The sequence below is a fragment of the Oncorhynchus kisutch genome, unplaced genomic scaffold (assembly GCF_002021735.2).
Source record: "Oncorhynchus kisutch isolate 150728-3 unplaced genomic scaffold, Okis_V2 scaffold1143, whole genome shotgun sequence".
Lineage (NCBI taxonomy): Eukaryota > Metazoa > Chordata > Actinopteri > Salmoniformes > Salmonidae > Oncorhynchus > Oncorhynchus kisutch.
In genome coordinates this window covers 616-25000 of record NW_022263088.1, presented here as the reverse complement: position 1 = coordinate 25000, position 24385 = coordinate 616, and the positions used below count along the sequence as shown (strand labels likewise).

General features: G+C 44.9%; 1 long non-coding RNA gene and 1 pseudogene across 2 annotated transcripts; one reads left to right on the top strand and one right to left on the bottom strand.

Annotated features, from left to right (window-relative positions):
- The window catches only part of LOC116364983 (lipopolysaccharide-induced tumor necrosis factor-alpha factor homolog), an 18921-nt pseudogene extending 1470 nt beyond the window's left edge, over positions 1-17451 (bottom strand).
- A 1749-nt stretch (positions 17452-19200) lies between these two features.
- Positions 19201-22715, top strand: LOC109878470 (uncharacterized). Of its 2 annotated transcripts, XR_004208052.1 has the most exons (4): positions 19201-19468; positions 20308-20380; positions 20626-21937; positions 22113-22715. It is a non-coding gene; the product is annotated as an uncharacterized LOC109878470 (long non-coding RNA). The 2 variants fall into 2 exon arrangements; XR_002253380.2 differs by having other exon boundaries at positions 19217-19468; positions 20626-22715.
- Positions 22716-24385: the final 1670 nt, after the last annotated feature.

Genomic DNA, 24385 nt, shown 5'->3' with positions numbered 1-24385 from the left:
GTGTGTGTGTGTGTGTGTGTGTGTGTGTGTGTGTACAACTTACAGGAAGAAGCCGAGTGATCCACAGATGACCCAGGTGAGCAGTCCAGTGGCGTGTGTGGTCTCTGTCAGAACCGGGACCTGACAGTGGGGACACATCATCTGGCCAGGTATGTCTCTTGGCAGCGGCTGCTGCATCACCACCACCTGGGTTACTGCAGATGGAGGAGAATACTGGTTAGAACCAGATAGAACTGGTCAGAACTGGATATAACTTCATAGAATTGGATATAACTGGACAGGACTAGAAAGAATCCCCACCACCCGGGTTACTGTAGGGAGAGGAAAATACTGGTCAGAACTGGATAGAACTCAATAGAATGGGATAGAACTGGACAGAACCAGACAGAGCTAAATAGAACAGGATAGAACAACTTAGGCCCCCCAAAAATTGTGTCGCTTGTTGTTAGTTCTATATTTCAAACCCCTACAGAGGAAGAGGATTCGAGGGGTTGCTAAGGCTGGGTGTTGCTAGGGCCAGGACGTCCAGCCAATACCTTGTGTGTGTACAACTTGGTTCTCGTTTTTCCCTGGGTACTGTGAATACTAAAATAAGGAACCGATTGAGGTAGTTTTGGTCCGACAGTTTGGAGTTTTTTCAGTGAGTGTGTGTGACTCACCGCTGGGGACGTTTGTAGGTTGTGCCATGCCCGTGCCGTATTGGGGAGGTGGTGGGTACATGCCGGGTTGGGGACCTGATCAATAAGGGATAAATAAATACATCAATTACACTGTGTAATTTATCACAAACCCAGGGATACAGAGTGGTTGGCCAGCATTATGGGAACACAAACCCAGAGATACAGGGTGGTTGGCCAGCGTTATGGGAGCACAAACCCAGGGATACAGAATGGTTGGCCAGATCGTATATAGACTTGTTTATACTGTATTATTGACTGTATGTTTGTTTTACTCCATGTGTAACTCTGTGTCGTTGTATGTGTCGAACTGCTTTGCTTTATCTTGGCCAGGTCGCAATTGTAAATGAGAACTTGTTCTCAACTTGCCTACCTGGTTAAATAAAGGTGAAATAAAATAAAAATTACTAAAAATTATGGGACCACAAACCCAGAGATTCAGAGTGGTTGGCCAGCATTGTGGGACCACAAACCCAGGGATACAGAGTGGTTGGCCAGCATTATAGGACCACAAACCCAGGGATACAGAGTGGTTGGCCAGCATTGTGGGACCACAAACCCAGGGATACAGAGTGGTTGGCCAGCATTATAGGACCACAAACCCAGGGATTTATTTTATTTTATTTTTTATTTTACCTTTATTTTACCAGGCAAGTCAGTTAAGAACAAATTCTTATTTTCAATGACGGCCTAGGAACAGTGGGTTAACTGCCTGTTCAGGGGCAGAACGACAGATTTGTACCTTGTCAGCTCGGGGATTTGAACTTGCAACCTTTCGGTTACTAGTCCAACGCTCTAACCACTAGGCTACCCTGCAGAGTGGTTGGCCAGCATTATGGGACCACAAACCCAGGGATACAGAGTGGTTGGTCAGCTTTATGGGACCACAAACCCAGGGATACAGAGTGGTTGGCCAGCATTATGGGAACACAAACCCAGAGATACAGAGTGGTTGGCCAGCATTATGGGTCCACAAACCCAGGGATACAGAGTGGTTGGCCAGGGTTATGGGAACACAAACCCAGGGATACAGAATGGTTGGTCAGCCTTATGGGACCACAAACCCAGGGATACAGAGTGGATGGCCAGCATTATGGGACCACAAACCCAGGGATACAGAGTGGTTGGCCAGCATTATGGGACCACAAACCCAGGGATACAGAGTGGTTGGCCAGCATTATGGGAACACAAACCCAGGGATACAGAGTGGTTGGTCAGCCTTATGGGACCACAAACCCAGGGATACAGAGTGGATGGCCAGCATTATGGGAACACAAACCCAGGGATACAGAGTGGTTGGCCAGCGTTATGGTGACACAAACCCAGAGATACAGAGTGGTTGGCCAGCGTTATGGTGACACAGAGTGGTTGGCCAGCGTTATGGTGACACAAACCCAGGGATACAGAGTGGTTGGCCAGCATTATGGGAACACAAACCCAGGGATACAGAGTGGTTGGCCAGCATTATGGGTCCACAAACCCAGGGATACAGAGTGGTTGGCCAGGGTTATGGGAACACAAACCCAGGGATACAGAATGGTTGGTCAGCCTTATGGGACCACAAACCCAGGGATACAGAGTGGATGGCCAGCATTATGGGACCACAAACCCAGGGATACAGAGTGGTTGGCCAGCATTATGGGACCACAAACCCAGGGATACAGAGTGGTTGGCCAGCATTATGGGAACACAAACCCAGGGATACAGAGTGGTTGGTCAGCCTTATGGGACCACAAACCCAGGGATACAGAGTGGATGGCCAGCATTATGGGAACACAAACCCAGGGATACAGAGTGGTTGGCCAGCGTTATGGTGACACAAACCCAGGGATACAGAGTGGTTGGCCAGCGTTATGGTGACACAGAGTGGTTGGCCAGCGTTATGGTGACACAAACCCAGGGATACAGAGTGGTTGGCCAGCCCTTAACAATGATGTTCATGACATCTATAGCTATTGTGACACACACATCGGCTGTCCCCATAGGAGCACCCTTTTCGGTTCCAGGAAGAACCCTTTTAGGTTCCAAGAAGAACCCTTTTCGGTTCCAGGAAGAACCCTTTAGGTTCCAAGAAGAACCCTTTCAGGTTCCATGAAGGTTTCTAGATAGCGCCTTATTTTCTAAGAGTGTAAGCTTAAACTGTCCCTAAGAGTATCAGTGTAGATCTGATCTCTTACCTGCCTGGAAGCCAGGCTGAGGGGGGTAGGCTGTTCCCCCCCCACTTCCCTGGTAGTCCGCCGGGGGGCCGGGGTAGGGGGGAGCAGACAAGTCCTGGGGGGGTCCATACTGGCTCTTCTCCATACTGTCTGGGGTGGGTTTGAGAGAGAGAGAGAGGAAGAAAGTGAGCACAGACACAGTGAGCACACCTTATGAAAATATCACATTGAGAAAACATATGTCTCTGCCCCCACCTTCTCTCCCCCTATAATACACAGTGCAGTATGTAATCTGGAATCAGCTATAATACACAGTACAGTATGTCATCTGGAATCAGCTATAATACACAGTACAGTATGTCATCTGGAATCAGCTATAATACACAGTACAGTATGTCATCTGGAATCAGCTATAATACACAGTGCAGTATGTCATCTGGAATCAGCTATAATACACAGTACAGTATGTCATCTGGAATCAGCTATAATACACAGTACAGTATGTAATCTGGAATCAGCTATAATACACAGTGCAGTATGTCATCTGGAATCAGCTATAATACACAGTGCAGTATGTCATCTGGAATCAGCTATAATACACAGTACAGTATGTCAGAGTACAGTACCACCAAAAATTCTGAAGTTTTAATTCCAAACTACAACATTTTCAGACAAGATAGAACTGCCAAAGGGGGCGGTGTTGCAATCTACTGCAAAGATAGCCTGCAGAGTTCTGTCCTACTATCCAGGTCTGTACCCAAACAATTTGAACTTCTACTTTTAAAAATCCACCTCTCTAAAAACAAGTCTCTCACCGTTGCCGCCTGCTATAGACCACCCTCTGCCCCCAGCTGTGCTCTGGACACCATATGTGAACTGATTGCCCCCCATCTATCTTCAGAGTTCGTGCTGCTAGGCGACCTAAACTGGAACATGCTTAACACCCCAGCCATCCTACAATCTAAACTTGATGCCCTCAATCTCACACAAATAATCAATGAACCTACCAGGTACCTCCCCAAAACCTTAAACACGGGCACCCTCATAGATATCATCCTAACCAACTTCCCCTCTAAATACACCTCTGCTGTCTTCAACCAAGATCTCAGCGATCACTGCCTCATTGCCTGCATCCGTAATGGGTCAGCGGTCAAACGACCTCCACTCATCACTGTAAAACGCTCCCTGAAACACTTCTGCGAGCAGGCCTTTCTAATCGACCTGGCCGGGGTATCCTGGAAGGATATTGATCTCATCCCGTCAGTAGAGGATGCCTGGATATTTTTTAAAAATGCCTTCCTAACCATCTTAAATAAACATGCCCCATTCAAGAAATTTAGAACCAGGAACAGATACAGCCCTTGGTTCTCCCCAGACCTGACTGCCCTTAACCAACACAAAAACATCCTATGGCGTTCTGCATTAGCATCGAACAGCCCCCGTGATATGCAGCTGTTCAGGGAAGCTAGAAATCATTATACACAGGCAGTTAGAAAAGCCAAGGCTAGCTTTTTCAAGCAGAAATTTGCTTCCTGCAACACTAACTCAAAAAGTTCTGGGACACTGTAAAGTCCATGGAGAATAAGAACACCTCCTCCCAGCTGCCCACTGCACTGAAGATAGGAAACACTGTCACCACTGATAAATCCACCATAATTGAGAATTTCAATAAGCATTTTTCTACGGCTGGCCATGCTTTCCACCTGGCTACTCCTACCCCGGACAACAGCACTGCACCCCCAACAGCAACTCGCCCAAGCCTTCCCCATTTCTCCTTCTCCCAAATCCATTCAGCTGATGTTCTGAAAGAGCTGCAAAATCTGGACCCCTACAAATCAGCCGGGCTAGACAATCTGGACCCTTTCTTTCTAAAATTATCTGCCGAAATTGTTGCCACCCCTATTACTAGCCTGTTCAACCTCTCTTTCGTGTCGTCTGAGATTCCCAAAGATTGGAAAGCAGCTGCGGTCATCCCCCTCTTCAAAGGGGGGGACACTCTTGACCCAAACTGCTACAGACCTATATCTATCCTACCGTGCCTTTCTAAGGTCTTCGAAAGCCAAGTCAACAAACAGATTACCGACCATTTCGAATCTCACCATACCTTCTCTGCTATGCAATCTGGTTTCAGAGCTGGTCATGGGTGCACCTCAGCCACGCTCAAGGTCCTAAACGATATCTTAACCGCCATCGATAAGAAACATTACTGTGCAGCCGTATTCATTGATCTGGCCAAGGCTTTCGACTCTGTCAATCACCATATCCTCATCGGCAGACTCGACAGCCTTGGTTTCTCAAATGATTGCCTCGCCTGGTTCACCAACTACTTCTCTGATAGAGTTCAGTGTGTCAAGTCGGAGGGTCTGCTGTCCGGACCTCTGGCAGTCTCTATGGGGGTGCCACAGGGTTCAATTCTTGGACCGACTCTCTTCTCTGTATACATCAATGAGGTCGCTCTTGCTGCTGGTGAGTCCCTGATCCACCTCTACGCAGACGACACCATTCTGTATACTTCCGGCCCTTCTTTGGACACTGTGTTAACAACCCTCCAGGCAAGCTTCAATGCCATACAACTCTCCTTCCGTGGCCTCCAATTGCTCTTAAATACAAGTAAAACTAAATGCATGCTCTTCAACCGATCGCTACCTGCACCTACCCGCCTGTCCAACATCACTACTCTGGACGGCTCTGACTTAGAATACGTGGACAACTACAAATACTTAGGTGTCTGGTTAGACTGTAAACTCTCCTTCCAGACCCATATCAAACATCTCCAATCCAAAGTTAAATCTAGAATTGGCTTCCTATTTCGCAACAAAGCATCCTTCACTCATGCTGCCAAACATACCCTTGTAAAACTGACCATCCTACCAATCCTCGACTTTGGCGATGTCATTTACAAAATAGCCTCCAATACCCTACTCAACAAATTGGATGCAGTCTATCACAGTGCAATCCGTTTTATCACCAAAGCCCCATATACTACCCACCATTGCGACCTGTACGCTCTCGTTGGCTGGCCCTCGCTTCATACTCGTCGCCAAACCCACTGGCTCCATGTCATCTACAAGACCCTGCTAGGTAAAGTCCCCCCTTATCTCAGCTCGCTGGTCACCATAGCATCTCCCACCTGTAGCACACGCTCCAGCAGGTATATCTCTCTAGTCACCCCCAAGACCAATTCTTTCTTTGGCCGCCTCTCCTTCCAGTTCTCTGCTGCCAATGACTGGAACGAACTACAAAAATCTCTGAAACTGGAAACACTTATCTCCCTCACTAGCTTTAAGCACCAACTGTCAGAGCAGCTCACAGATTACTGCACCTGTACATAGCCCACCTAAAATTTAGCCCAAACAACTACCTCTTTCCCAACTGTATTTAATTTTTATTTATTTATTTATTTTGCTCCTTTGCACCCCATAATTTTTTTATTTCTACTTTGCACATTCTTCCATTGCAAAACTACCATTCCAGTATTTTACTTGCTATACTGTATTTACTTTGCCATCATGGCCTTTTTTTGCCTTTACCTCCCTTCTCACCTCATTTGCTCACATTGTATATAGATTTGTTTATACTGCATTATTGACTGTATGTTTGTTTTTACTCCATGTGTAACTCTGTGTCGTTTTATCTGTCGAACTGCTTTGCTTTATCTTGGCCAGGTCGCAATTGTAAATGAGAACTTGTTCTCAACTTGCCTACCTGGTTAAATAAAGGTAAAATAAAATAAATAAATAAATGTCATCTGGAATCAGCTATAATACACAGTACAGTATGTCATCTGGAATCAGCTATAATACACAGTACAGTATGTCATCTGGAATCAGCTATAATACACAGTACAGTATGTCATCTGGAATCAGCTATAATACACAGTGCTGTATGTCATCTGGAATCAGCTATAATACACAGTACAGTATGTCATCTGGAATCAGCTATAATACACAGTACAGTATGTAATCTGGAATCAGCTATAATACACAGTGCAGTATGTCATCTGGAATCAGCTATAATACACAGTACAGTATGTCATCTGGAATCAGCTATAATACACAGTGCAGTATGTCATCTGGAATCAGTTATAATACACAGTACAGTATGTCATCTGGAATCAGTTATAATACACAGTACAGTATGTCATCTGGAATCAGTTATAATACATCACATCATCTAAACATAATTGATCTATGAGGTCTCCCTTAGGAAACAGGTCTTCTGATCCAAATGGGACTTCCTGGTTCATTAAATGTTATGTACCCCATAACGACATCACAATACCCCTTAACGACATCACAATACCCCATAACGACAAAGCAAAAACAGGTTCTTAAAACTGTTTGCATTTTTAAGAAACAAAACCGAAATACCTTATTTACATAGGTATTCAGACCCTTTGCTATGAAATTGACTCGAAATTGAGCTCCGGTGCATCCTGTTTCCATTGATCATCCTTGAAATGTTTCTACAACTTGATTGGAGTCCACCTGTGGTAAATTCAATTGATTGGTCATGATTTGGAAAGGCACACAACTGTCTATATAAGGTTTCACAGTTGACAGTGCATGTCACAGCAAAAATCAAGCCATGAGGTCGAAGGAATTGTCCGTAGAGCTCCGAGACAGAATTGTGTCGAGGCACAGATCTGGGGAAGGGTACCAAAAAATATGCAGCATTGAAGGTCACCAAGAACACAGTGGCCTCCATCATTCATAAATAGAAAAAGATTGGAACCATCAAGACTCTTCCTAGAGCTGGCCGCCCGGCCAAACTGAGCAATCGGGGGAGAAGGGCCTTGGTCAGGGAGGTGAAGAAGAACCAGATGGTCACTCTGTCAGAGCTCTAGAGTTCCTCTGTGGAGATGGGAGAACCTTCCAGAAGGACAACCATCTCTGCAGCACTCCACCAATCAGGCCTTTATGGTAGAGTGGCCAGATGGAAGCACTCAGTAAAAAGCACATGACAGCCCGCTTGGAGTTTACCAAAAGGCACCTAAAGGACTCAGACCATCAGAAACAAGATGCTCTGGACTGATGAAACCAAGATTGAACTCTTTGGTCTGAATGCCAAGCGTCACGTCTGGAGGAAACCTAGCACCAATCCCTACGGTTTTCAGCGGCAGGGACTGCGAGGCAAAGATTAATGGATCAAAGTACAGAGAGATCCTTGATGAAAACCTGATCCAGAGGGCTCAGGAACTCAGACTGGGGTGAAGGTTCACCTTCCAACAGGACAACGACCCTAAGCACACAGTCAAGACAACGCAGGAGTGGCTTCGGGCCAAGACTCTGAATGTCCTTGAGTGGCCCAGACTTGAACCCAATCGAACATCTTTGGTGAGACCTGAAAATAGCTGTGCAGCGACACTCCCCATCCAACCTGACAGAGTTTTAGAGGATCTGCAGAGAGGAATGAGAGGAATACAGGTGTGCTAAACTTGTAGCGTCATACCCAAGAAGACCCGCGGCTGTAATCGCTGCCAAAGGTGCTTCAACAAAGTCCTGAGTAAAGGCTCTGAATACTGATGTAAATGTGATATGTTCCTTTGTTTTTTTTATTTTTTATTTTATTTTATTTTATTTCACCTTTATTTAACCAGGTAGGCTAGTTGAGAACACCTTTATTTAACCAGGTAGGCTAGTTGAGAACACCTTTATTTAACCAGGGAGGCTAGTTGAGAACACCTTTATTTAACCAGGTAGGCTAGTTGAGAACACCTTTATTTAACCAGGGAGGCTAGTTGAGAACACCTTTATTTAACCAGGGAGGCTAGTTGAGAACACCTTTATTTAACCAGGTAGGCAAGTTGAGAACACCTTTATTTAACCAGGTAGGCTAGTTGAGAACACCTTTATTTAACCAGGTAGGCTAGTTGAGAACAAGTTCTCATTTGCAACTGCGACCTGGCCAAGATAAAGCATAGCAGTGTGAGCAGACAACAAAGAGTTACACATGGAGTAAACAATTAACAAGTCAATAACACAGTAGAAACCAAAGGGGGAGTCTATATACAATGTGTGCAAAAGGCATGAGGAGGTAGGCAAATAATTACAATTTTGCAGATTAACACTGGAGTGATGAATGATCAGATGGTCATGTACAGGTAGAGATATTGGTGTGCAAAAGAGCAGAAAAGTAAATAAATAAAAACAGTATGGGGATGAGGTAGGTAAAGATGGGTGGGCTATTTGCCAATAGACTATGTACAGCTGCAGCGATCGGTTAGCCGCTCAGATAGCTGATGTTTGAAGTTGGTGAGGGAGATAAAAGTCTCCAACTTCAGCGATTTTTGCAATTCGTTCCAGTCACAGGCAGCAGAGTACTGGAACGAAAGGCGGCCAAATGAGGTGTTGGCTTTAGGGATGATCAGTGAGATACACCTGCTGGAGCGCGTGCTACGGATGGGTGTTGCCATCGTGACCAGTGAGCTGAGATAAGGCGGAGCTTTACCTAGCATGGACTTGTAGATGACCTGGAGCCAGTGGGTCTCGCGACGAATATGTAGCGAGGGCCAGCCGACTAGAGCATACAAGTCGCAGTGGTGGGTGGTATAAGGTGCTTTAGTGACGAAACGGATGGCACTGTGATAGACTGCATCCAGTTTGCTGAGTAGAGTGTTGGAAGCCATTTTGTAGATGACATCGCCGAAGTCGAGGATCGGTAGGATAGTCAGTTTTACTAGGGTAAGCTTGGCGACGTGAGTGAAGGAGGCTTTGTTGCGGAATAGAAAGCCGACTCTTGATTTGATTTTCGATTGGAGATGTTTGATATGAGTCTGGAAGGAGAGTTTGCAGTCTAGCCAGACACCTAGGTACTTATAGACGTCCACATATTCTAGGTCGGAACCATCCAGGGTGGTGATGCTAGTCGGGCATGCGGGTGCAGGCAGCGACCGGTTGAAAAGCATGCATTTGGTTTTACTAGCGTTTAAGAGCAGATGGAGGCCACGGAAGGAGTGTTGTATGGCATTGAAGCTTGTTTGGAGGTTAGATAGCACAGTGTCCAAAGACGGGCCGAAGGTATATAGAATGGTGTCGTCTGCGTAGAGGTGGATCAGGGAATCGCCCGCAGCAAGAGCAACATCATTGATATACACAGAGAAAAGAGTCGGCCCGAGAATTGAACCCTGTGGCACCCCCATAGAGACTGCCAGAGGACCAGACAGCATGCCCTCCGATTTGACGCACTGAACTCTGTCTGCAAAGTAATTGGTGAACCAGGCAAGGCAGTCATCCGAAAAACCGAGGCTCCTGAGTCTGCCGATAAGAATATGGTGATTGACAGAGTCGAAAGCCTTGGCAAGGTCGATGAAGACGGCTGCACAGTACTGTCTTTTATCGATGGCGGTTATGATATCGTTGAGTACCTTGAGTGTGGCTGAGGTGCACCCATGACCGGCTCGGAAACCAGATTGCACAGCGGAGAAGGTGCGGTGGGATTCGAGATGGTCATAGAACTATTTGTTGACTTGGCTTTCGAAGACCTTAGATAGGCAGGGCAGGATGGATATAGGTCTGTAACAGTTTGGGTCCAGGGTGTCTCCCCCTTTGAAGAGGGGGATGACTGCGGCAGCTTTCCAATCCTTGGGGATCTCAGACGATATGAAAGAGAGGTTGAACAGGCTGGTAATAGGGGTTGCGACAATGGTGGCAGATAGTTTCAGAAATAGAGGGTCCAGATTGTCAAGCCCAGCTGATTTGTACGGGTCCAGGTTTTGCAGCTCTTTCAGAACATCTGCTATCTGGATTTGGTTAAAGGAGAACCTGGAGAGGCTTGGGCGAGGAGCTGCTGGGGGGGCGGAGCTGTTGGCCGAGGTTGAAGTAGCCAGGCGGAAGGCATGGCCAGCCGTTGAGAAATGCTTATTGAAGTTTTCGATAATCATGGATTTATCAGTGGTGACCGTGTTACCTAGCCTCAGTGCAGTGGGCAGCTGGGAGGAGGTGCTCTTGTTCTCCATGGACTTCACGGTGTCCCAGAACTTTTTGGAGTTGGAGCTACAGGATGCAAACATCTGCCTGAAGAAGCTGGCCTTAGCTTTCCTGACTGACTGCGTGTATTGGTTCCGGACTTCCCTGAACAGTTGCATATCACGGGGACTATTCGATGCTATTGCAGTCCGCCACAGGATGTTTTTGTGCTGGTCGAGGGCAGTCAGGTCTGGGGTGAACCAAGGGCTGTATCTGTTCTTAGTTCTGCATTTTTTGAACGGAGCATGCTTATCTAAAATGGTGAGGAAGTTACTTTTGAAGAATGACCAGGCATCCTCAACTGACGGGATGAGGTCAATGTCCTTCCAGGATACCCGGGCCAGGTCGATTAGAAAGGCCTGCTCACAGAAGTGTTTTAGGGAGCGTTTGACAGTGATGAGGGGTGGTCGTTTGACTGCGGCTCCGTAGCGGATACAGGCAATGAGGCAGTGATCGCTGAGATCCTGGTTGAAGACAGCGGAGGTGTATTTGGAGGGCCAGTTGGTCAGGATGACGTCTATGAGGGTGCCCTTGTTTACAGAGTTAGGGTTGTACCTGGTGGGTTCCTTGATGATTTGTGTGAGATTGAGGGCATCTAGCTTAGATTGTAGGACTGGCGAGGTGTTAAGCATATCCCAGTTTAGGTCACCTAACAGAACAAACTCTGAAGCTAGATGGGGGGCGATCAATTCACAAATGGTGTCCAGGGCACAGCTGGGAGCTGAGGGGGGTCGGTAGCAGGCGGCAACCGTGAGAGACTTATTTCTGGAGAGAGTAATTTTCAAAATTAGTAGTTCGAACTGTTTGGGTATGGACCTGGAAAGTATGACATTACTTTGCAGGCTATCTCTGCAGTAAACTGCAACTCCGCCCCCTTTGGCAGTTCTATCTTGACGGAAGATGTTATAGTTGGGTATGGAAATCTCTGAATTTTTGGTGGCCTTCCTGAGCCAGGATTCAGACACAGCAAGGACATCAGGGTTAGCAGAGTGTGCTAAAGCAGTGAGTAAAACAAACTTAGGGAGGAGGCTTCTGATGTTGACATGCATGAAACCAAGGCTTTTTCGATCACAGAAGTCAACAAATGAGGGTGCCTGGGGACATGCAGGGCCTGGGTTTACCTCCACATCACCCGCGGAACAGAGAAGGAGTAGTATGAGGGTGCGGCTAAAGGCTATCAAAACTGGTCGCCTAGAGCGTTGGGGACAGAGAATAAGAGGAGCAGGTTTCTGGGCATGGTAGAATATATTCAGGGCATAATGCGCAGACAGGGGTATGGTGGGGTGCGGGTACAGCGGAGGTAAGCCCAGGTACTGGGTGATGATGAGGGAGGTTGTATCTCTGGACATGCTGGTAGTAATGGGTGAGGTCACCGCATGTGTGGGAGGTGGGACAAAGGAGTTATCAGGGGCGTGAAGAGTGGAACTAGGGGCTCCATTGTGAACTAAAACAATGATAACTAACCTGAACAACAGTATACAAGGCATATTGACATTTGAGAGAGACATACAGCGAGGCATACAGTTTTTTTTTGTTTTTATACATTAGCTAACATTTCTAAAAAACTGTTTTTGCTTTGTCATTGTGGGGTATTACGTGCAGATTGATGAGGGGAAAACGATTTAATCAATTTAAGAATAGGCCTGTAACGTAACAACATTTGGAAAAAGTAAAGGGTTCTGAATGCTCTGTATGAATTCATCCCAAATGACACCCTATTTCCCACGTGGGCCCTGGTCAAAAGCAGGGCACTAAATATGAAACAGGCTGCCATTTGGGACAAAGCCTATGCGTAAATGTTATACAGCATCATGTAGTTGACGATGGTGTTGTTATGAAGCTGTAACGGAGGCTTATCTGTTGGACTTCGTTCCACGGGATCATGAGGAAGTGAGGTAGAGTTGTTTAGTGTGTGTTTTGCGGGGAGCTGCTGCTGTTGCAGAAGAAAAATCAGCCTGCGCAGAGAAGCACGAGATTGAACCTCACTCAACTTTCTAGTTTTCCCCGTTAGTTACCACTATCAACCCTTTACTGTGGGAATTGTGATCGAATCAACGCAATTATTAGCTACTTTCAATGCAACATACCGAAACAAAACCAACTATTCAAGAGACGTTGTTGTAGACAGAACTCAACAGAGTAGGATTCTATTGCATTGACATGCACATACTCTAGTCTAAACAGACCGGTGCGCCGTAACCAATCAGAGCTGCAGTAGGCCTATATGCAAATAAACCACTACCATATATGTGCCATTCACGTTGAACGTGCCTGTCTTTACAGAATCAGCGGTCGCGAGTAGATGAGCTGTTTTGAGATCATATTCTTTGCTCGTTGGTGAGTTCTTAGCCCAGTTATAGATCAGTTGTAATCCTCAATGGGGGAGTGTTTGTTTCCTACAAGACACAACAGGTGTGCATTTCTAGACGTCTTTGAAAAGTGATTCAGGTAAAAAGCTTTTTTGTGTTAAAGGGGCAGTGTTGTATTTTGTTGTATTTGTCAGATTTTCTGTAATAATGGTATGGGAATAAAATGGTTTCTTTCATCAAACGACTCAACAACATTTCCAGTCACCTCCTTGTCTGAAGGACAAGTGGATAAAAAGGTTCATGTCAACAAGCCCTGAATGTTTTTTTTTCAAACGTCTCATGGAATGTAGGCCAACATTGAACACCACACATTGGCTGCTACTGTAGGCTGAATGATAGAACAGCTATTTCCATGTTAAAATGTTATGGGATGCATTTTCTCCATTGTTTTGATGGTAGGCCCCTCTGGTAGTCCTACATTATGATCAAATAGTAGTCTACTTGATCACTGTTAAAACCAGGGGCGCAACTTTGGTTTTAGAAGTGGGGGGGACATAATTGTATTCTTTTTATCCGCTCGGATAAACACTCCAAACAACCTACCTGACCGCTCTGAGGCGTCTGCATGGTCCTAAAGCCCAACGTTGCCTCGTTTTGTATCACTAAATGGAATTTCAGAATGTGGGGGGACATGTCCCCAGTAAAGTTGCACCCCTGGTTAAAACTAACTTAGAGTGGGTACAGCCTCAGTGGTTACAGTAAACGTGCGCCAGAAGTTGCACAGAATGTTGAAGTTTACACTCAGCAGACCTGAAATTTGCTCAGTGATGAAAACATTTGAGGGAACAGCCTATTCCCTATATACTGTCATTCGCTACTTTTAACCGGAGTCCTATGGGCCCTGATCAACAGTAGTACACTACCCTATGGGCCCTGGTCAACAGTAGTACACTACCCTATGGGCCCTGGTCGACAGTAGTCCACTACCCTATGGGCCCTGGTCAACAGTAGTATTCTACCCAATGGGCCCTGGTCGACAGTAGTATTCTACCCTATGGGCCCTGGTCAACAGTAGTATTCTACCCTATGGGCCCTGGTCAACAGTAGTACACTACCCTATGGGCCCTGGTCAACAGTAGTACACTACCCTACACTACCCTATGGGCCCTGATCAACAGTAGTACACTACCCTATGGGCCCTGGTCAACAGTAGTACACTACCCTATGGGACCTGGTCGACAGTAGTATTCCACCCTATGGGCCCTGGTCAACAGTAGTATTCCACCCTATGGGCCCTGGTCAACAGTAGTATTCTACCCTATGGGACCTGGTCAACAGTAGTATTCTACCCTATGGGCCCTGGTCAACAGTAGTATTCTACCCTATGGGCCCTGGTCAACAGTAGTATTCTACCCTATGGGCCCTGGTCAACAGTAGTATTCTACCCTATGGGCCCTGGTCAACAGTAGTATTCTACCCTATGGGCCCTGGTCAACAGTAGTATTCTACCCTATGGGCCCTGGTCAACAGTAGTATTCTACCCTATGGGCCCTGGTCAACAGTAGTATTCTACCCTATGGGCCCTGGTCAACAGTAGTATTCTACCCTATGGGCCCTGGTCAACAGTAGTATTCTACCCTATGGGCCCTGGTCAACAGTAGTATTCTACCCTATGGGCCCTGGTCAACAGTAGTATTCTACCCTATGGGCCCTGGTCAACAGTAGTATGCTACCCTATGGGCCCTGGTCAACAGTAGTATTCTACCCTATGGGCCCTGGTCAACAGTAGTACACTACCCTATGGGCCCTGGTCAACAGTAGTACACTACCCTATGGGCCCTGGTCAACAGTAGTATTCTACCCTATGGGCCCTGGTCAACAGTAGTATTCTACCCTATGGGCCCTGGTCAACAGTAGTATTCCACCCTATGGGCCCTGGTCAACAGTAGTATTCCACCCTATGGGCCCTGGTCAACAGTAGTATTCTACCCTATGGGCCCTGGTCAACAGTAGTATTCTACCCTATGGGCCCTGGTCAACAGTAGTATTCTACCCTATGGGCCCTGGTCAACAGTAGTATTCTACCCTATGGGCCCTGGTCAACAGTAGTATTCTACCCTATGGGCCCTGGTCAACAGTAGTATTCTACCCTATGGGCCCTGGTCAACAGTAGTATTCTACCCTATGGGCCCTGGTCAACAGTAGTATTCTACCCTATGGGCCCTGGTCAACAGTAGTATTCTACCCCATGGGCCCTGGTCAACAGTAGTATTCTACCCTATGGGCCCTGGTCAACAGTAGTATTCTACCCTATGGGCCCTGGTCAACAGTAGTATTCTACCCTATGGGCCCTGGTCAACAGTAGTATTCTACCCTATGGGCCCTGGTCAACAGTAGTATTCTACCCTATGGGCCCTGGTCAACAGTAGTATTCTACCCTATGGGCCCTGGTCAACAGTAGTATTCTACCCTATGGGCCCTGGTCAACAGTAGTATGCTACCCTATGGGCCCTGGTCAACAGTAGTATTCTACCCTATGGGCCCTGGTCAACAGTAGTACACTACCCTATGGGCCCTGGTCAACAGTAGTACACTACCCTATGGGCCCTGGTCAACAGTAGTATTCTACCCTATGGGCCCTGGTCAACAGTAGTATTCTACCCTATGGGCCCTGGTCAACAGTAGTATTCCACCCTATGGGCCCTGGTCAACAGTAGTATTCCACCCTATGGGCCCTGGTCAACAGTAGTATTCTACCCTATGGGCCCTGGTCAACAGTAGTATTCTACCCTATGGGCCCTGGTCAACAGTAGTATTCTACCCTATGGGCCCTGGTCAACAGTAGTATTCTACCCTATGGGCCCTGGTCAACAGTAGTACTCTACCCTATGGGTCCTGGTCAACAGTAGTATTCTACCCTATGGGCCCTGGTCAACAGTAGTATTCTACCCTATGGGCCCTGGTCAACAGTAGTATTCTACCCTATGGGCCCTGGTCAACAGTAGTATTCTACCCTATGGGCCCTGGTCAACAGTGGGTTAAATAGAATTAAAGACCCATTTCAGGAAGTGTTTTGAATTTTAAATACAAAATGTAACATCTTTTTAAATTAGTAGCTTCTACTCTTCCATCTATTGAGAAGTAATTCAATATAGATTTTTTTCAGATTACTTCCTGAACTGACTGACCTCAATTCGAATTGACCCCAAACCTGACCTTTACTATACCCATTTACCATGGGCAGGAACCATAACTCTCACACCCTAGTCAGTTAAACATTTACACAAGGATTCATTTTCATTTCCTTAATCCAACATCCCACAGAACAGCTGGACATGTCCCCATAATGGGCCCTGGGTATTCTACCCTATCATGGTTTGGTTAGCTATCAAATTCACTGATGTGTGAAGTACAGTTTTCCACGCTGTCTGTGTGTACACATCTAACAGCGCTGTCTGTGTGTACACATCTAACAGAGCTGTCTGTGTGTACACATCTAACAGAGCTGTCTGTGTGTACACATCTAACAGAGCTGTCTGTGTGTACACATCTAACAGCGCTGTCTGTGTGTACACATCTAACAGAGCTGTCTGTGTGTACACATCTAACAGAGCTGTCTGTGTGTACACATCTAACAGCGCTGTCTGTGTGTACACATCTAACAGAGCTGTCTGTGTGTACACATCTAACAGAGCTGTCTGTGTGTACACATCTAACAGAGCTGTCTGTGTGTACACATCTAACAGAGCTGTCTGTGTGTACACATCTAACAGAGCTGTCTGTGTGTACACATCTAACAGAGCTGTCTGTGTGTACACATCTAACAGAGCTGTCTGTGTGTACACATCTAACAGAGCTGTCTGTGTGTACACATCTAACAGAGCTGTCTGTGTGTACACATCTAACAGCGCTGTCAAACATTAGGCACCAAGACAGAGTTAGAAGATAGGGTGACTGGTGCTGTGTTATCTCTAAACCGATTTAAAAACACCCCTCTTCTAACAAGTCTTTTCTTTCTCACGTAGCAACACACACAAAACAAACACAGATATTCCTAGTTATACACACAACTCTTTCATATGTTATTATATCCTCCAAAGAAGCACTCTGAAACCCCCAAACTTAGAGCACCCTTTCCCAGCCACGAGCAGAGCAACAGCCCCTTACCTTTTTGGAGTCCTGGAGGAGACGAGGTACTGTGGACTGTGTGGAGCTAAAGATCAGAGCTGCTACTCCCTCGAGACAGTGAGAAAGTGAACCAGGTAGGAAAGAGAGCGAGAACGAGCGCACACACAGAGGGGAGGAGTGGGGCAGATGAGGTAACAATGTTATCTGAAGTGGCTGAGTAGTGAACACAAGCCTGATGGAAAATAACTCCACCCTTTGGTCAATCACTAGTTCCAGTGTAATTGCATCATCACTGTGTGACGACGAATCCCAGTATAAAAGTAAACAGGAAATTCCACTCACACCAGGGGCATTTCACAAATGACAATGAGCCCTGGTCAAAAGTAGTGCACTCCTGTATCTAGGGAACATGGTGTCATGTGGGACACAGGCCTGAAGACACTGATTCCCATCAATAGACCAGAGACCTCTGACTCACTAAAGGGTTTTAAAGTGAAGAGGTGGAAGGGTGTGAATATGCTGTGTTCGTGTGTGTGTGTGTGTGTGTGTTTTGAGGGGAAATTGTGGCTGTGGTGAGTTAAGGTGTTTATAGTTCTGGTTGGAAAATACGTTTGTTAGTGAGAAGACAGAAGACCTAGTAGCCAGCAGAGAGCATTAACCAGCAGCCTATTATCACCATGACTCATCCTCAGTTAGACTATTAGAACCTAATGCAGACCAGACAGTCATTTCTTTACTAACATTGGTCCATTGGTGTTAAAAAAAAAAGGTCATTAGAACACCTAACAGGCCTATTTTCAGGTGAATACATTTTAGAAAAGTGTGTGTGTGTTCATCCATCCACCATTTGTTACCTGAGAATGTACACTGAACCAAAATATAAACGTAACATGCAACAATTTCAACAGTTTTACTGAGTTACAGTAAATCAGTCAATTGAAATAAATGTATTAGGCTCTAATCTATGGACTTCATATGACTGGGCAGTGGCGCAGTCCTCAATTTCATCAGCTGTCCTGGTGGCTGGTCTCAGACGATCCTGCAGGTGAAGAACCCAGATATGGAGGTCCTCGTCTGGCGTGGTTATTCAACATTCTGCCATCTTGTCTAAAACAATGTTGGAGGTGGCTTATGGTAGATAAATTAACATTAAATTCTCTGGCAACAGCTCTGGTGGACATTCCTTCAGTCAGCATGCCAATGCTCCTTCAGACTGAAACAACGCAAAGAGGATTCGCCATGAGTCCAAAACACTGGATACGGAGACCGAGGCCGGGACTCTGCGCACCCAAGCTGAGGGGACGCGGCACCTGGGAGAGAGACTGCAGCATATCCACTTCTGGAAGTCTGAGCTGCAGCGGCACATCGAGAAGCTGGTGGCCGAGACAGACCTCCTCCTGGGGCAGAAGAGGAGGCTGTTGAAGGCGCAGGACGCCACCGAGATCCCGTTCGTCATCACCACAGATAACCTAACCTGTCGGGAACAGCCGACCGCGTAGAAGAGGAGCTGCTGATGACACACAAAAAATATTGATTTGTCTTTGCTCTAGTTCACCTAAATACTTGTATCATTATTAAATGTTGCCTAGACATTATTTCACTAGAAACCAATCTGAAAATAAGGTGATGGTTGTGTTTGTGTACCGCAGGAGGTGGAGTTGATCAGGAGCATCCAGGCTCTGTTGAAGAGAACGCTGAGTCAGGCTGTCAATCAAATCAAGTGAGTGTCACAATGAAACAATAAGGGGGTTTATTTATCAAAACTTGGATGATACAAAATACGACAAGCAAATAAACCAAAGTGTTTTAAAATATACCAAGGGCTAAATGACTTGAAAAACGAACTGTCCTGTAAAGTATTAACGTTAAAAAGAACTACGCTATAACGTGCAGGAACAGAACGTACATAAACCAAAAATCAACTCGCTGATGGGACGTTCCATTACAAGGGGAGTGGCCAGCTCCAAGGCAAGTCTGCAAACCGTCAAGTTTTACATTTCTACAATAATGATAACGTTAAATATAAGCATTATTTTTTATCAATAACAGTATACAATATCAATGTATAACTGTACTTCGCTATTTTAAACTCGTCAAATGGAAAAAAAGTTCCACTGGGGTGAACAGAGGCATTTCCCAACTCCCTTCCGGAACCGTATTTTAACCCTGGGATTCAGGTCGGACCTCCTTTATCAGCACACCGTGGCATCCATCACTGCTGAGGAATAGAGGTAAACAAGACATTACTTTGAACTGTGACTATTTACTTGAGAATGATAATGGTTAAATTATAACAATGACTGTTACCACGTAAACTATGAAGCGTGCACGCAACATAGAAAACAATTATAGTTTATGTCAAACTGTATTTCTGCAATACAGTTACGTATGGGATATAAGAAACAAAAGCTGTGTGTCGCGTCGTCATTTATATTATGTGTATAGTGCAAATTGGGTGAACGTGCATAATTAAAATTATATTTGTTATGGCCTGTACACTTGTGTAACAGTATAACTTTAGACCGTCCCCTCGCCCATACCCGGGCGCGAACCAGGGACCCTCTGCATACATCAACAACAGTCACCCTCGAAGCATCGTTACCCATACTATGACCAATAAGCATACTCCAGTCAATTTACTTAAAAAATAGTAAGGTTAGTATAAGCATTTTAACGCAGTTGATGAATTATCAGCTAACTAGCTACAGTGCAAGTTAACACAACTGAGCTGCAAACGTAGCTAGCTAGCTATCTAACAAACTTTACATACTGCATAGCTAGCTAACTGAATTAAATATCACCAGTTACCTAACTTCATAATGACTAGCTATCTTGATGTAATTGTAAAACAAACTCCAAATGCATTTGTAGGTAGCTAGCTAACAGCCATGGAAGAGAGTGAAAGGATAGCTGCTCCAACTGTCAGAAGGTAGAGTAGGCTATTCTGGATAGGGTAGGTACTGTTGTGTAGTTCCACTCCATAGTAAGAAGTGAGGACGGAGAGAGAATCGTAACATAATATTCAATGCAGTCTAATTTTAGTATAATGAAGTCTGTTTTCTGTCCTCAGATACAGAGCTGTGAAACCCTGTCTGCAGATGAAGAGCAATGGTTCCCAGTCCTGTTCCTGGGGTCTCAAAGGGGTACACATTTTAATTTGTGCCTTAGTGCCACTCAGCTGATTTCAAATGATCAAGTCATCATAAAGCTTCAAGTAGTATTAATGTATTCATTTGTGATGCTATCCTTGATATGATCCTGCTGTTGTCACGTGCATCTATCCAATGTTATGTTTGTTTGTTTATAAGATATATGATACTTTATACTAAAATCCACAATGACCTGTTGATGTAAAAGTCTAATGACATTATCTTCCATATTCCTACAGATGCCTTGCAACTGGAGATTTCTTAAACGATTGCCTACAGTTACTGTGTAGGGCACGGCACAGTTGGGTGACCAGGGCCATCTGGGACTGTCTCGTGGGGGATTTCAGGCATCTGTGAAGGCTACCTGTGTCCTGCATAACTTCATGATGATGAACAGGAGGGGACCTGCAGCGCTCTGCCGTGTGCCAGAGGAGAGGTCTGCTGCTCTGCAGGATGTTGCCAGGATGGGGGCCAACAACGCGCACAGGAGGCAATCTGTGTGCAGGAGACCTTCACCTCCTACTTCTTCGCAAAGGATGCTGTTCCCTGGCAACACCATAGACTACACTATGCACAACCAAAGGCTCTTTTAAGAGCCATCCACATTGCAATAAGAGTATTCTTCAATTTACTTAGCTATGTCAACTGCAGTTATTCATTTCAGTTTCTGTTCCTGTGATTTCTACTTTGCCAGTGAGGGTGCTGTTTAGGTAGGTGTGGTGTCTGTACAAAAACAAAACAGGCTCTTTTAAGAGTCACCCATATTGAAAACATTTAGAACAATTAGACACCCTATAAGCCACACCTACACACTTGTCTATCAATCTGATTTATGTGTTGTGTAGTAAGCAGGCTCCGGTGTATAACTGTGGCTCCTTCCACCTTCAAAGAATAGACAAGAGGACAAACCATGGAGAATAGTAACACACTTCATTATTTATATAACTACGCTAAATTGTTTGTACTCAAGTGTCTGTATAAAGTACTCTGCAGCCACTTAGTGAGGCCACACACACACACAGGTTCCTGTTGAACACCGTCTCTTTAACTGACTTATTTTCTCAACAGTCTCCTTCACTCCATCCCTCTCTCCCGTAATCATGTAGGTCAGTGGTTGCCAAACTTTTTAAAGTCCCATACCCCTTCAAACATTCAACCTAGCTGCGTACCCCCTCTAGCACCAGGGTCAGCGCATTCTCAAATGTTTTTTTACCATCATTGTAAGCCTGCCACTCACACACACTATACATTTATTAAACATAAGAGTGAGTCTGAGTTTGTCACAACCTGGCTCGTGGGAATTAACAAAGAGCTCTTATAGGATCAAGGGCACATAATATTCAATACATTTGCTATTTATTTAGCCATCTTACATATAAAACATTTTGTTCATTGAAAATAGTTATTTATTTTTTCAAATGTTATTTAAACGTTAATCGCATTTTTATTTGGCGTACCCGTTTGGAATATCTGCTGTAGGTTATATCAGCTGTGTCAGTGAACTCCTCCTGTGTCTGAACTGGCTCCATAGAGGGCACAGCATGATCAGAGGTGAGAGGTCACTTGGTTGGGTCAACAGGAAGTATTATTAAAGAGATGCTTTACATTGAAGTACAGATAGAGATGTCGTAGTCCAAGAGTTTAGAATTTTACCTCCTGATTATTATGACTGACAGTGATGGCATGATTAAGCCTTGTTTGTTTTTTTATTCTGTCTCCTCTGTAGGTATGTTTTGATGTGAGAGAGTATGCCAACCGCCAGACCCATCATCGCCACCTCACCCGCTGTTACGATAACCTTCAGGCCAATTTGGGGCCCAAGGCTGGTTAGGAGACTCCTCTAGAGACACTTATGTAAAACATTTCACATTCTCTACTGGTTGAAGTCTCTCATTTGATGAAATACCACACCTATCCTGTCCTCAGATCAGTGCAGATGAAGGAAATTAGATAGATGAACCTATTTACATGATGCGTAGGAAGTGTAATGTACTGTGTTTTAAAAAATTATCTTTCTGTATATATGAATTACAAATCAGCCCTTTTAACTAGTTAAATCATGTTTCTAGTCTATTGCATAGTTAATGTGTAACCAAGCATTGATATCCCAGGACCAAGATTGGTAAACACTTGAAGTGTATAATTGTAATGCATACATGCAGACACAGCACCATTCAAAGAATGCCGTTTGATACTCCTGGTATTGGATATGACTGAAAAAGAATCTCACAGACATTCATACCTGAACTGCACCTTTATTTGCCACGGTAGAGTACATGATCAGTGGGAATATTAAATGTACAGGCTACAATGTGGGGATCTCATGCTACATGTATATACGACTTGCATCCTTGGCACAAAGTTAGATTATATTCTACTCAATCCATAGGCTTCATTAATGTCATTCAGACTGTTTTGAAGTTGATACAACCGGCTATGATAGCTTAAGTTCATATCTAGGTTCTGAACTAATATGTATACCAAACGTTTGGGTCCATACACAGATCAGCTAGACCGCTAGCTACACATCCATAGGTATACAGTGATTTTTATACTCCACTGCTCAATAAACAAGAAAATAGTTAGCTAGTTACGTTATCCACAAGGCAAGCTTACAAAATTGTACATTCAATTTGCAGTAAACGCTTTACCTAGCTAGATTCTTTACATCCACCGTTTCACAAGACGACTGCCTGGTTTGCTGGTCGTTTCAGGAGTCCCTAAAACAAACACGAATTACAATTCATATTCATGTCAAAACACCCATAAAGCTAGCTGGCTGGCTACTGTTAGCTAGTCAGAAAGCTTGCTAAATCGCGATTTTCGCAAATTGACTTTATGATAAAACATATGCATAATCGTTTGTCTCTACATTAACTAACATATTCCTGTCAACTATGTTTTTGCATGAATCGTTATGACGTTATAATCCCGTACATTTGCTTCCATCCTGGTATTTCTGTCCGCCATCTTTGCAGCAGCTGAGCCAAGTTACAGCCTATTCATTTAGGTACCAAACACAGGAAAATGGACTGCTTGAGGTTGTCCAATAAGAAACGCTCGTTTTCGTTTTCCAGTGCAAATTGTTTGCCTACGTTGTGCTCCTGTGTGCACTAATGAATACGGATCCTGCTATGGTAACAATGTCCTTTTTTTTGTCTTATGGCGCCCCTTACTGTCTGTAATACGTAGCTACTCACCCGCAAAGGAAAAACCAAGGAGGCCGAGATGTGAAAAGTGCTAACAGGTGATAAACAGCACTGATGTTCAGGCATAGAAGCCCAAACGTATTCTCCTTTTTTATTCTTCACATTTGATCACTTTGCATCAAGGCTGACACACAGTACCACCCCAACTCAGACAACCTACAGGACCAGTGAGTAGCTGTATAATACACTCAGTACCACTCCAACTCAGTACCACCCCCAACACAGTACCACCCCAGCTCAGTACCACCCCAACTCAGACAACCTACAGGACCAGTGAGTAGCTGTATAATACACACAGTACCACCCCAACTCAGACAACCTACAGGACCAGTGAGTAGCTGTATAATACACTCAGTACCACTCCAACTCAGTACCACCCCAACACAGTACCACCCCAGCTCAGTACCACCCCAACTTAGACAACCTACAGGACCCGTGAGTAGCTGTATTCTGCCCAACCAAGCAAAAAGGCAGTAACTACTCATTTGGTCGAAAATGAGTTAATGTCATTTTTGCCACATTAAATACATGCTTAATCATGTGGACAAGTATCCTGCCTCTATTGTGTTCTGGATCAAATTGGGGGTATGTTATTTTGCTTGGTAGGGCAGTATTATACACACACACACACAACCACACGCACGGATGTATTATACTCACAAACACAGACACACACACTCTCTTTCTGTTTAAAATACATATTTTATAGCATGTCTGAGTGCATACAATTATTGACAATGAAGTAAAAATGTATGCTTTTAAAATGTTTCTTATCTAAACACACACTATA